The following is a 12,363-nucleotide window of genomic DNA, read 5'->3' as shown; positions in this document are numbered from 1 at the left end:
ATCTTCAGATTTGATTTCAATTCAGTACTCTGAAAACCTTCAGTTTAAGATGAGCATTAAGATGTTTTTACATTTTCACTCGTGCTCTAAAAAGAATTGAAATTTCAAGTTAAGGTGCCCATCTTAAGTTCCATGCCATATAAGCTGTAAACTTCCGCACCATACAAGATAGACACTTTTTAAAGTGGTGATTCTCTTATATAAGAGGAAGAGCAACTGGCCCTATCCAATCCCAGCACAGCATCCCTTCAGTGGCTGTTGCTGGTATCTGCCTTATGTTTCTTTTTAGATTGTGAACCCCTTGGGGGCCATCTTATTTATTTATTATTTATTTTTCTGTGTAAACAGCTTTGAGAACTTTGGTTGAAGAGCGGTATATAAATAGTAGTCGTAGTATATAAATATTCATCGAGTAAATACTCTGTTCAGTCTGGTATATGACGATGGCTTTAGAAATGAAGCTCCATGCACCCACAGTTTGCCTTGATCAGAGATGCATCGGGTATAAATTCATCCAGGGCATTTCTAGGAAGTGATTAGTGAAACTGCACCTGATAAATGTCTGCCTGGATGCATCCCTCCCCAGCCCAATGTCCAACTGAAAGACCAAAGTATCTCCGATATCTGATAATATGTCTTATCAGCTATCACTTTAACTAAGAATGATGGCACTCTCAATCACAGGGAAGAACTTTCCCTGAGTCTGTTTGTCTGTGCACACAAAGGATGTATCCGTGCAGAACAGAGGGTATGGTTTGCCAGTGTGTAAACATTTGCATTCTAGGCCCTTGGGAAATAAAATTAGGCATGAACATATCTCCTTTATTACTAAATAAATGGTACAAAATTTTGTACGTGGTACAAAAATATAGTTAGGCATTTACAAAGAAAATTCAAATACAAATTGAACCATATTATTACATAACAGTATTTAGGATAATTAAAATGTTTGATATTTATAAAGAAAGGGGCTGAAAGTTTAGTTCTTTCTACCGGTAATTCTGTGGCCAGTTGTTTCCCTTTCATCTCAATCTGTCATTCTTTGCTCCTGTTTTTTATTTCTCTTGAGTGTGTTTCCATTTCATCTAATCAATTCTTTGCTCACATTTACACCTCCTTGTAATATATCCCTATGAGGTGTATGGTGTTTTGGTGCTGACAAAACACATTTATTCAGGCCTCTCAACACCCCAACAGTCTTAACTGCCATCCCCATGTAAGCCTCCCCTCCCTCTCAAGAGTTCAGGGAATGAACTCTTGTCTCGACTGACAGGCTGGTGAACTCCAGGGCAGCCAATCAGTTCACCAGGTGGGTGGGACCAAGAAAATGGTTGCTGAGAATTCTGGGAACAAGAAGGGTGGTCTGTGCTGGAGAAGCATGTGTGGTAAGGCTTAGTGAGTGCCATGGAGTTTTTGCTTCCTCGTGCAGTGGGGAAGTAACTTGCCTAGGGAGTCAGAGCTTGACAGTTCGAATCCCCGCTGGTATGTTTCCCAGACTGTGGGAAACACCTATATTGGCCAGCAGCGATATAGGCAGATGCTGAAAGGCATCATCTCATACTGCACGGGAGATGGCAATGGTAAACCCCTCCTATATTCTACCAAAGAAAACCACAGGGCTCTGCGGTTGCCAGGAGTCAACAATGACTTGACGGCACAACCTTACTTTAAATGCAACCTGAAACTGCAGCCTAAGACAACCTATTTCTGGAACCTACTAAGTATTTTTGAGTGTATTTAAGACCTAAAAGCATCAGTCAGAAGCTGTCTGTAGTAATCCAATAAAACTGTTTTTTGTTCTTTTCTTTTTACAAGTCTCTCAGAGTTGGTTTTTAATTCAAGAAAAAAGGGAGGGTGGAAAGGGGATTTCTCCGGTGCAAAAGCATCCTCAAGCGCTCAGCATCTATCAGTTTTTTCATCATGTGTAGGCCTACACATGGAAAGTTTTTATTATTATTATTATTATTATTTGCCCAATAACCAGTTACAGAGGGACCTTGGATTAAAGCACTCAATCCACTGGTCCAATTCTCGGCAAGCTTTAGGGTGCTTGGTGGCAGCATTTTAAATCTACCGGAAATATAGACAGGTTTTATGAGAAGCCCACTCAGGCAGCTCATCAGAGATGACTCGGCATTTTCTTTCCCTCACTTGAGTTAGCTCTGAGACAAAGGCTTTAATCCACTACACCATGGAAGCCTCTAGAACAGGACTGCTCCCCTGAGCATCCGAAGGGGGGGGGCAAGAGTGGGCAGTCGTCCCCACATTGAGCCAGTTCCCATTGAATTCAATGGGGCATACTCTCAGGGAGAGGGGTATTGGATTACTGGCTTTGCCCGCACCACACACACACACACATGCCACGGAAAAAGTTCTGTAGATGCACATGACTGCTCGGCCCTCCAACTGTTTTTGGACTACAACTCCCCAACAACAGTGACTAATAGCCAGGGATTATGGGAGTTATAGGCTAACATCTGCAGGAAGGCCAAAGTTGAGCAGAACTGCTCTAGAAGCTTCTAATTCCAGAAGCATAGAGACTCGGGATATTGTTTACAAAATGAACTTCTAATGTTCGCTTCTTGAGAACAGCACCTTCTAACTGAGGTAGGTGGGGGAAATCTACATTATCTTTGTGAATGTGATCAGCCAAAATGAAAAGCAGGAGATTTCCTACACAAATAATTAACTCAACTCTTCCCCCACTTTTGATTAACTAATGAAAACCAACGTGTCTCACAGGAAACATTCACAAGGCTATTTATAGACCTGCTGTCCCTGAAGTATTTAAAGGAGTCGAAAGAAACCAACAAAGAAAACAAGACAGGAAGCCAGGTTTCAGGTTTCAGCACAATTTGCATTTACTGCATTATTTAATGGTATTTAATCTGTTCCTTTACTAGTCTAAATATCTCTTAGAGTTTCAACAAGCAGATGGGCTGCACCTACATGACCAAATATCACTGGTACTTACATAATCCTTCTCATGCTAACTTATTTCCTCCTCGAATGGCCCTACTGGGGCTCCTAGAGCTATTCTAATACATTAAGGCTGGAATTCTCAATCTTGGATCCCCAGTGATTACAGAGCCTGTACAAGACTACAACCAGAGGTGCTCTACCCCCCGGACCTTGGGGCCCTGCTCTGTGCCTCCAAGGTCCGGGGATGCCTCCAAATGGCCAAGAGGGGGGGTCCTCTGGCAGCCCCCTTTGCCCCCCCTGCTGCACCGAACCTCCATTTTGTTTTTTAATTTCAGCCACCATGTGGTTGGGGTGGTGTCATGGGCATGCTGGAAGACTCCGAGAAGGAGCTAGAGGAGGGGACAGAGGTTACAGCAGAGGAGGGAGGGCAAGGACCAGAAGTTGCAAAGGAAAGTGGGTCTGACACACAGGGAGTTGAAAATGAGTTAAAGCTGGGTGAGGCAGCTCTTGTGGAGGAGGCGCGACCAGTCTCAACTGTGGAGAGGCGTCGGTCCAAGAGACAGCAAGACTTAAGGAACTGTATGCATAGAACAGGCAAAGCTGCTAACTCAGGAACTCTTAACAGCACTGGTGGTCAGCCTATTTAAGATGACTGCACCATAGCTACCCTGCTGATAGCAATGTCAATTTCCTGTGAGCTAATCGGCTGTGTTCATGTATTGCCTTGACCATGTTTGGACCCTGGACTGTGTTGACCTTGCCAGTGGACTTAGATTTGGACTCTGTTGGATTGATTGGATTTGTCTTGGACTGAACCTGGTTTGGAGAATTTCTTCCTATAAGACTTTGCTATTCTACTTCTGCCTCTCTCTTTTTTTGCTCTGTCTGGCTAGCCTGACAGATTTACGACAGGTGGCTGCCGGGGGTTAGCCCAGCAGTCATTCTCCCCCAGTAGCAGCAGTGGCTGGAGTGATGCTGGGCCTGTCTACTACTACTATTACTACTATGGATATTTATATACTGCTTTTCAACCAAAGTTCTCCAAGCGGTTTACATAGAACAACAAACAACACATAAATAAGATGGTCTCCTGTCCCCAAAGAGCTCACAATCTAAAAAGAAACATAAAGTAAACACCAGCGACAGCCACTGGAGGGATGCTGTGCTGGAGTTGGATAGGGCCAGTTGCTCTCTCCTTGCTAAATATAAGAGAATCACCACTTTTAAAAGGTGCCTCTTTGCTCAGTTAGCAGGTGTGCGAGGTGCGCCTGTACAGTTGAGAGAGATCGTCACAAGCCTGTGACATCACAGGCTTGTGAGTATCTTTCTTAACTGCGCAGGCACACTTCACAGTTAGAAAGAAACGCTGGGCCAAATGGATAGGCCAAGCATCACTCTGGCCACCACCACCACTAGGGGGACGAGAGAAGGACTTCGGGGCTCACCCCGCCCCCCGGGCAGACACCCATGGGCCCCATGGTGGCTGAAATTTAAAAAGAAAAAGAAAATGGAAGTTCAGCATGGCAGGAAGCCCCCAAAAAGTAGGTTTGGGGGGGGCTTGATCCAGAAGTGGGGCCTCATGGCAGGGGTGGACTGGGTGCTAAAATTGCCTAGGTGCGCCCCTGACTACAACTCATATCTTCCCCAGTCACAATGACTTTGGCTTAGGATGATAGGACTTGTAGTCCAACAACATCTGGGAACACAAGTTTCAGTACGCCTTACAAAAGAACATGTAGAAACATGTATTAATTAGAATTTTCAAATACTTTGAAAGAGTGGGGAAGCATCCCTCTATATAAAAGGCTTAGGCTGTATGTGGCACTCTGCCCACGCAGCACTAAATGTATGCGTGGCGAGAGAGAGTTGTGGCCAGAGGTGCACCTAGGTAATTTTGGAGCCTGGACCTAAAGGCCTTTGGAGGCCCCACTCCCTTGCTGGAGGCCCCCGCTCCCCACAAGTTAAGCATCATCCCCCCACACATACGCACAAACTGTGACACATGCAGTATTTTTAACACGTGGGTTCTTGATGGCACAAACAGCAAGTGAACTCACAAGAATGTAAGAATATAGAACAGGTAGAGTATATTTCAACACATAATTTAACATATTCCCACCCATCTCATATATTTCTTTTTCCATTCCCCATCTGTCTAACCCTAGTTTCCCCTGCTAACTGGGCAAAGAGGCACCTTTTAATGTGGTGATTCTCTTTACTGAGCAGGGGGAGAGTAACTGGCCCTATCCACCCCCAGCGCAGTACCTCCAGCGACTGTTGCTGGTGTCTATCTTATGTTTCTTTTTAGATTGTGAGCCCTTTGGGGACAGGCAGCCATCTTATTTGTTATTTCTCTATGTAAACCGCTTTGAAAACTTTTGTTGAAAAGCGGTATAATAAATATTTGTTGTTGTCGTCGTCGTCTCTAAAGCACCAGGCATAGGTCACAATCACACTCGGCCACCCAGTGCCGTGCAAGCCATTGGTGACTACCCCACCCAGGACAGACTAAAGAGGATTTGGGGGATCCCAGGAGTGCGGAGGCCCTGGACTTCGGCCCCAAAGTCCAGGGGTAAGAGCGCCACTGGCTGTGGCAGCATGATGGTAGTGGCCGAAGTGGATGGCTGGAAACCGAAGGAGCCCAATGGGGCAGGTGAGGAGGAGCAGGAGGGCGGCAGAGGAGAGAGGCCCAAGGTGGAGGCAGTGCAGGGAGGGAAAGCTCGGGCATGACTGGGGAACCAGAGGAGCCCAATGGAGCAGCCAGGGCTGCCTCCAGAGATGAGGAGGAGGAGGAGGAGCAGGAGGACAGCAGAGGGGGGAGGCCTGAGGAACAAGCAGTGCAGGGAAGGAAAGTTGTGCTGCCACCACCACCACCGCACCGTAGGAACACAGGAAGTTGCCATATACTGAGTCAGACCTTTGGTCCATTTAGCTCAGTATTGTCTACACAGACTGGCAGCGGCTTCTCCAAGGTTGCAGGCAGGAATCTCTCTCAGCCCTATCTTGGAGATGATGCCAGCAAGGGAACTTGGAAACTTCTACTCTTCCAGAGCGGCTCCATGCTGAGGGGAATATCTTACAATGCTCACACTTCTAGTCTCCCATTCATATGCAACCAGGGTGGACCCTGCTTAGCTAAGGGGACAGGTCATGCTTGCTACCACAAGACCAGCTCTCCTCTGGGATGGGGAGGTCTCTGGAGTGAAGGGGCTGTGGCTGGGGGGCGGGCGGGCCAGAAGAGCAACAGGTGCACAGATGCTGTGCGCTAGTATTGTTTATTACCTTAATAATTTATCTTCCATTTAGTTTTTGCAGTTCAATGCCTCCCTCCATGTAGTCTAAACCCGTCCTAGTCTTTCCTGCTCTGCAACTGAAATGGAATCTATAGAACTATAGAACAGGCATATTCAATGCCCAGTGGAATGCTAGCTCCTCACCGCCTGCTTTTTAAACGAATATTTATATACTGCTCTTCAACCAAAGTTCCCAAAGTGGTTTTACATAGAAAAATAAAGATGACATAAATACGATGGTCCCCTGTCCCCAAAGGGCTCACAATCTAAAAAGAAACATGGCAGATATAAGCAACAGCCACTGGAGGGGTGCTGTGCTGGGGTTGGATAGGGCCAGTTGCTCTCCCTCTGCTAAATACAAGAGATAGAGAATTACCACTTGAAAAGGTGTCTCTTTGCTCAGTTAGCAGGACCTCAACTAGCAGGTCTTTGAATGGCAGGCATCTGTGCCATATTTAGGATGGATCTTGAATGTCCCCACAGTTTCAAAGGAAGTTTGTCATGGGAACTGTCGGTGAAGATATACAAGCCCAAAGCCCACTTGGCCATGTGGGACTAGTTATCATCTCATACTGCATGGGAGGAGGCAATGGTAAACCCCTCCTGTATTCTACCAAAGAAAACCACAGGGCTCTGTGGTCGCCAGAAGTCGAAATCAACTTGATGACACACTTCACTTCACTTCACTTCATTTTGTTATTTGGATCCTGTCCCTCATTACTTTATTTTTAAAAATAAAATTTGACCTTGTCAGAGACAGCTCACCACAATATAAAATATAAAACCATAACAAACATCAATAAAACAATAAATCCTACAAAAAATAAAGAAAAGCAAACAATAAAGGTGAACAACAGTAATCTGTTTGTAAAATATTAATATGTAACGTAATTGTGATACCAGAATGCAAGTTGTAACTAAATTGCTTATTTAGAATATCACCTTTCCAAGCAATCTTTAAAGAATTGTCTTGAAACATATGGAATTCCCTAATAACGTCCAACCTTGTAGTGATAGATCTTTATTAAACACCCTCATATATAACGATTTCTCAGGAGAGTCATCTGAAAACTCAAAAGATTTGTACAGAGCTGATTCCTTTTGGGTGATGATATGCTCTAAAATAGATTTGACACCCATGTATCAAGGCTGGAATTGATTTGTCACTTGTGATGAACTACCTATTCAAGCAATAAGGTACGTGGAGAATGTAGAGTTGCTCCTCAGACAGACTTGTATGATTTCATATAAGAAACAATGAAAATATTAAAGAAAGTAGCAAAGGAATGTGGAGGGGGAAATGCTGTTCATTATTATCTGGCTGTTGCAAAACCTGCATTGCAAATACAAGACTTGGAAGCACCAGTTTATGACAACATTTTAATTTGTTTTGGCCCATTTCATATTCAAATGGCATACTTTATTTCACTTGGTTATTTAGAACCATCAGGAGCTGAGGCTATATTGTGTGCATCAGGACTCCTGGCATCAGGCTTCACTAATGCATTCATGTCTGGAAAACACTTCAACCGCTACAAAAGGATCCACATATTGTTAGCAATCCCAATGCAGATTTTGCATTTGTTGTTGTTGTTGCTGGTTGAGTATACTGTAATGGCTCTATTTCAACTGAATTTATGAACCTTCTAAAATTGATAGCTGAACAGCCTCGTCATCTGAAATTTTAAAAAGCTATTTCAAAGTGCTAATGCACATATACGAACAATGTATTAAAGGAGTGTTCAAGGACCGGTGATCATGGATCAACTTCAAAGTACAGAATGACATATCATGACATGGCTGGCTTTACCTATTATTTGATAAGTCTTGTCATACAAATGATGTTGACCTTTTCATGTTTGCTGTTGATAGAATACATTCCCTATCTGTTGTTCTCTCTGCCTGCTGCTGACTCCCAATCCTGCCAGGCTGATTCTGGTTTAAAAAAACAAAAAACCCCCACAAAACTCCTGGTAGGGAAAAATAATAAGGGAAGTTTGTGTAGTGTGAGTCTAAATCAGTGAAGCAGTGCTTTTAATGGAGATTCAGATTCCTTCCTTACGAGGTTTACCGTGCACAAGGATGTCATCTGCGGTGATAAGAAGATGCCAGAACTCTTGTGTTTCCTTAGCCCAACATGAATGAAGAATGTATTAATGAATTTGGAATTGAGATCAGGCTCAGCTGGTGATATCCTGCTTTCAGTTTGAGCTTAGCAAATAGTTGTATATCACTAAGACTGTAACCTTTTTCAGACATTATGCTGAACATGCATACGGGTGTCACATACATGTTTTTGTGAAAATGACTGCACATGTCTTCATTTTAAAAGTGACGCCAAGTACAGGCCCCCTCAAATGCAGGGTATAGATAGGGACTGTACTACTGTAAATGCATTGAACATATAATGGTACATGCATACTGAGTTGTACATATGTACATTGTGCACAGATTGTACATGCATTGAATATAACATGTGAAAATGGCTCTCGTATCCATGACATCTGTTGTTTGTGTGATATATCTTTGTTAGATAATATCTTGATTAGCTATTTACCTGCCCACACAGAAGCATATCTTACTTTCAGGTGTTAAGTGTTTCACTGATTGGTCACATCCACGGTGTCAGTACTTCAGCTAATTCTATGATGTTCAGCACTTCTCATCTTTGCCGCTGTGTTTTGTAGATGGGTAATTGCAGCACCAGACTGTCCAGTGTGGATGGACAAAGTACTACTGAGGCTTTTCAGATTTCCTGTGTCTTAATTGAAAGTTTCCCTTTTGCAGGTCCTGCTTGTTCTATTGCTTCTTGTTGATCACAGCTGGGAGATTAGTAGGTATAGTTTCTCTCAGCTGCCCTGTTGGGACCTCCACCCGCATGGGAGTAGCTAGCTTCATACCCTTGCCCAGGGTCCATAAATGACATGAGAGGCACAGGCACTCACATAAATTGCCTTTATTCTGGGGCTTTGCCTGAGGGACAACCACAGTTGACAGCACTCTGCTCTCTTCTAGCTCCCCACCTCAGGTATATTCCTTCATGGCCTGGGTAATGCTTTTGCCCCACTTACTTTGATGGACCTTCTTTAGTCCTCCAGGCAAGGTGCTGACTTGCTCTTCCTGCCTCTCAGTCATCAGGTGACCTCTTGTTGGAGTAGGTACCTGGTCTCCTCCTTCTCCTGTTCCCTTGGGTGGCTCACTGGCCTTCTAAAAGGAGGGCAGCAAGGAACATGGCTCTCTTCCCTGACCCCAAATGTTGAATGGGTGGCAACCCAACCTCACATGCAAGTCCCCTGCTGATTGGCCAGCTGCATTCATATGCAACAATTCTGTTTCTGATGTGTGGAGGCTTCATTGGTTGATTTCTTCTCATAATTGTTCTTTTCACCTTTAATAGCAAAATGCAGGTATTTTACTATAAAAATCACACACACACACACACACACACACACACACACACACACACACACTAAAGAGACTCAAAAGCAATTTAAACCTTGTATGTGAAAACTGAAATATTCGAAGACTTCCAAGGTTTTTGGAAGGAAGATGAATAAGCGAGAGGTGGTATTACAATCTGGAAGAGGAAACAAGAGAGAAGAGTATGAGGGAGCAGTGATGGAGGCGCTTCACACAACCCGTGTGAAGCGCCACGAGGGTTTGTGCGGGGGAAGTAGGCTTAGCCTCCAAGTCCTGGGCAGCTGGATTGGCCACCCACACAACTACCAGCTCCTTCACTAAGCCGGTGAGGACTGCTGGGATCGGTGGCCACCTGGCCCCCAGAATTTCCAAGATGCCCAGCACAAGTGTGTGGGGCATTCTGGAGAGACCCCCGAGGCCGGAAGGCTTGTTTTAGCTTCCTGGCGGGGGTCTCCTCATGTGTTGCCATGGCGCAGAGCCGTGCCGCGGCAGCACACGATCAACTGGACGGGGTTAGTGTAGTGCTCGCTCTGCTAAACTCGTTTAAGGGGGGGGTAGTTTTGGTAGTTTGCTGCCAGGAGCCGCGTGGCTCCCGTGGCAGTAGATGACTAGGAGAAATCGGGCTAGCCTCCCTTAGTCCGATTTCTCCTGGGCATGGGAATAGCTAAATGTAGTTGCAAATTCAGAAGTGCAAGCACTCTCCTTGACAGCCCCCATGGCCATGCCTACCTCAACAGCCAGAGAAGCAGCGAAGTACCAGCGAACGTTCCGTCCCTGCTCATCCCGCCTCCCTCTACTACACCCCTGTGAGGGAGAATTTGTAATATTCCAAAAACGGCTTTAGAAAAAGTGAAATATTTTCACAAGTTTTCTTACTATCAATACAGCAAGGTCAAGGAAGCAAACAAAACAGTCAGAAATTCCGGTTGTTTATCACTTTCCCAGAGAATTAAAAAAACCAAACACTTTTTGAACAAAAGTCCTTGTTAAATCTACATTACCTCCATGTTTTTACTGAGGTTGGTTTAATTTGTTGAAGTTTAATATGGTTTGGGGCACATCTCATAACCTTACAGTCAGGTCAGGAGGCTGCAAAGCTACAGCTTAGAACAGATGGAAAGAAGAAACAGTTTTGGCCCTGAAACTGAATGGTCGGTATTATTCTGGGAATTCACTGTTTGTGAATTGTATAAAAAGGCAGCCTTACAAAAAGGCTGTATATGAAGCTTTTAAGTTATATCACGGTATTTAAGGGGAGGATCTTTGAGCTGCTTCCGATCTAAACAAAATTAAGAAAAACTAGCTGACCTGGCACAGAGCATCTGTGCCCCTAGTCCTCCCTGTCTCTCCCACCCATCATCCCTTCAGTAATTCTCCCCCGCCTCTTCAGCTCCAGTTTGCTCCCCCCGCTTCAGACCCAGTTCGTTCTCCCCTGACGGCTGGCTCAGGTTGAATCAGGAAGGCCCCACTCTGAATGCAGGTGCACACACACTGCCTTGATATTGCCGCCCAAAACAAAACTCATTCCGCACACAGAGGGGAAAAATTAGAGAGAACACTGGTGAAGAGTCACGTGTTATCCTGACCAAGTGCTCTGCAACTTGTCAGAACAACAATTGGGATAGGGAGAAGCCTCTTTAATGTAAACTTGCGAGAGCCACGAACTGTCCTTCTGGAGTATGCAATGTGGCAAAGGGTGGTAGGGAGAAGTGGGGAAAGGCTCTTCTTCCCACATGAATGACGCGGCTGCTACTGTTTTTCCTGCTTCTCCAGTGCTCTGCTGTCAAGATTGGAAGGGAAAAATTGGAGTGGGTGGAGAACATTTTTGAGCCAGCTTGAGTAGCTTGGTGAGTTATCAGAGTTTTTCCTGATTAGGAGAGAGAAAACAGGCTCTGAGCCAGTTCAGATGATATTTTTAAACGTATGATTAGTGCATCTGTGGGGTTTTCAGGGGTGGAGCTAGAGGTGCCCAGGATGTTCAAGGAACACGGGACCCCGGGGGGGGGGTTGGAACCCACGGTGGGGCATTGCCAGCCCCCATCCACCTTCACCACCCTCCCTACTGCTGCCCTCTGGCACTCCTGCCCATGTGCTGCCATGCTCCTGCCACTCAGGTTCTGACCCCAGGGAATGGAGGGCACATGTACATTCTCTTTCCCCAGATGGGGTCAGTTGCTGAACTGAGTGGCAGGAAAGGGGTGATGGGTGGCAAGAGTGGGGCCTGGTCCCTCTGACCCTACAAGACAATGTTCAATCTACCTAGAAAAGGGCCATGTGGACTAAATTGTCACTCCTGGGCTGCTCTCCCCCTACTTGCTATGGACCGTGACCAGGCAAAAACAGTAATCAAACAGAGGATAATGTACACTGAGCACCAGGCTGACCTAGGCACGGTTCCAACCTTCCTGTCGTTGGATAGACACAGATGCTCTGCTTATATTTCCACTACTCCACAAGTACCCTGGCTAGGGGTATGCAAATCGGCTCAAAGTTTGACAGGTTCAACATCGAGCTAGTTCGGTTCGACGGACTGGGGTCAAAACGAACCACCCCCTGTTCGGTCCGACCCCAGATTGAACACCCCCTGACTGTTTGGGGGTTTGCGAACGTCCGTGCACGTTTGTTTGTTTTTTAAAGATTTTTTTTTACCTTACTCCCCCTTGAGGGAATTCCTTTAGGTGGTGGGGGTGAGGGTCTGCGGAGCTTCCCCCTCCCCCCACTGGCTCTC

The sequence above is a fragment of the Hemicordylus capensis genome, chromosome 2 (assembly GCF_027244095.1).
Source record: "Hemicordylus capensis ecotype Gifberg chromosome 2, rHemCap1.1.pri, whole genome shotgun sequence".
Classification (NCBI taxonomy): Eukaryota; Metazoa; Chordata; class Lepidosauria; order Squamata; family Cordylidae; genus Hemicordylus; species Hemicordylus capensis.
Note: the sequence above shows the minus strand (reverse complement) of the source record.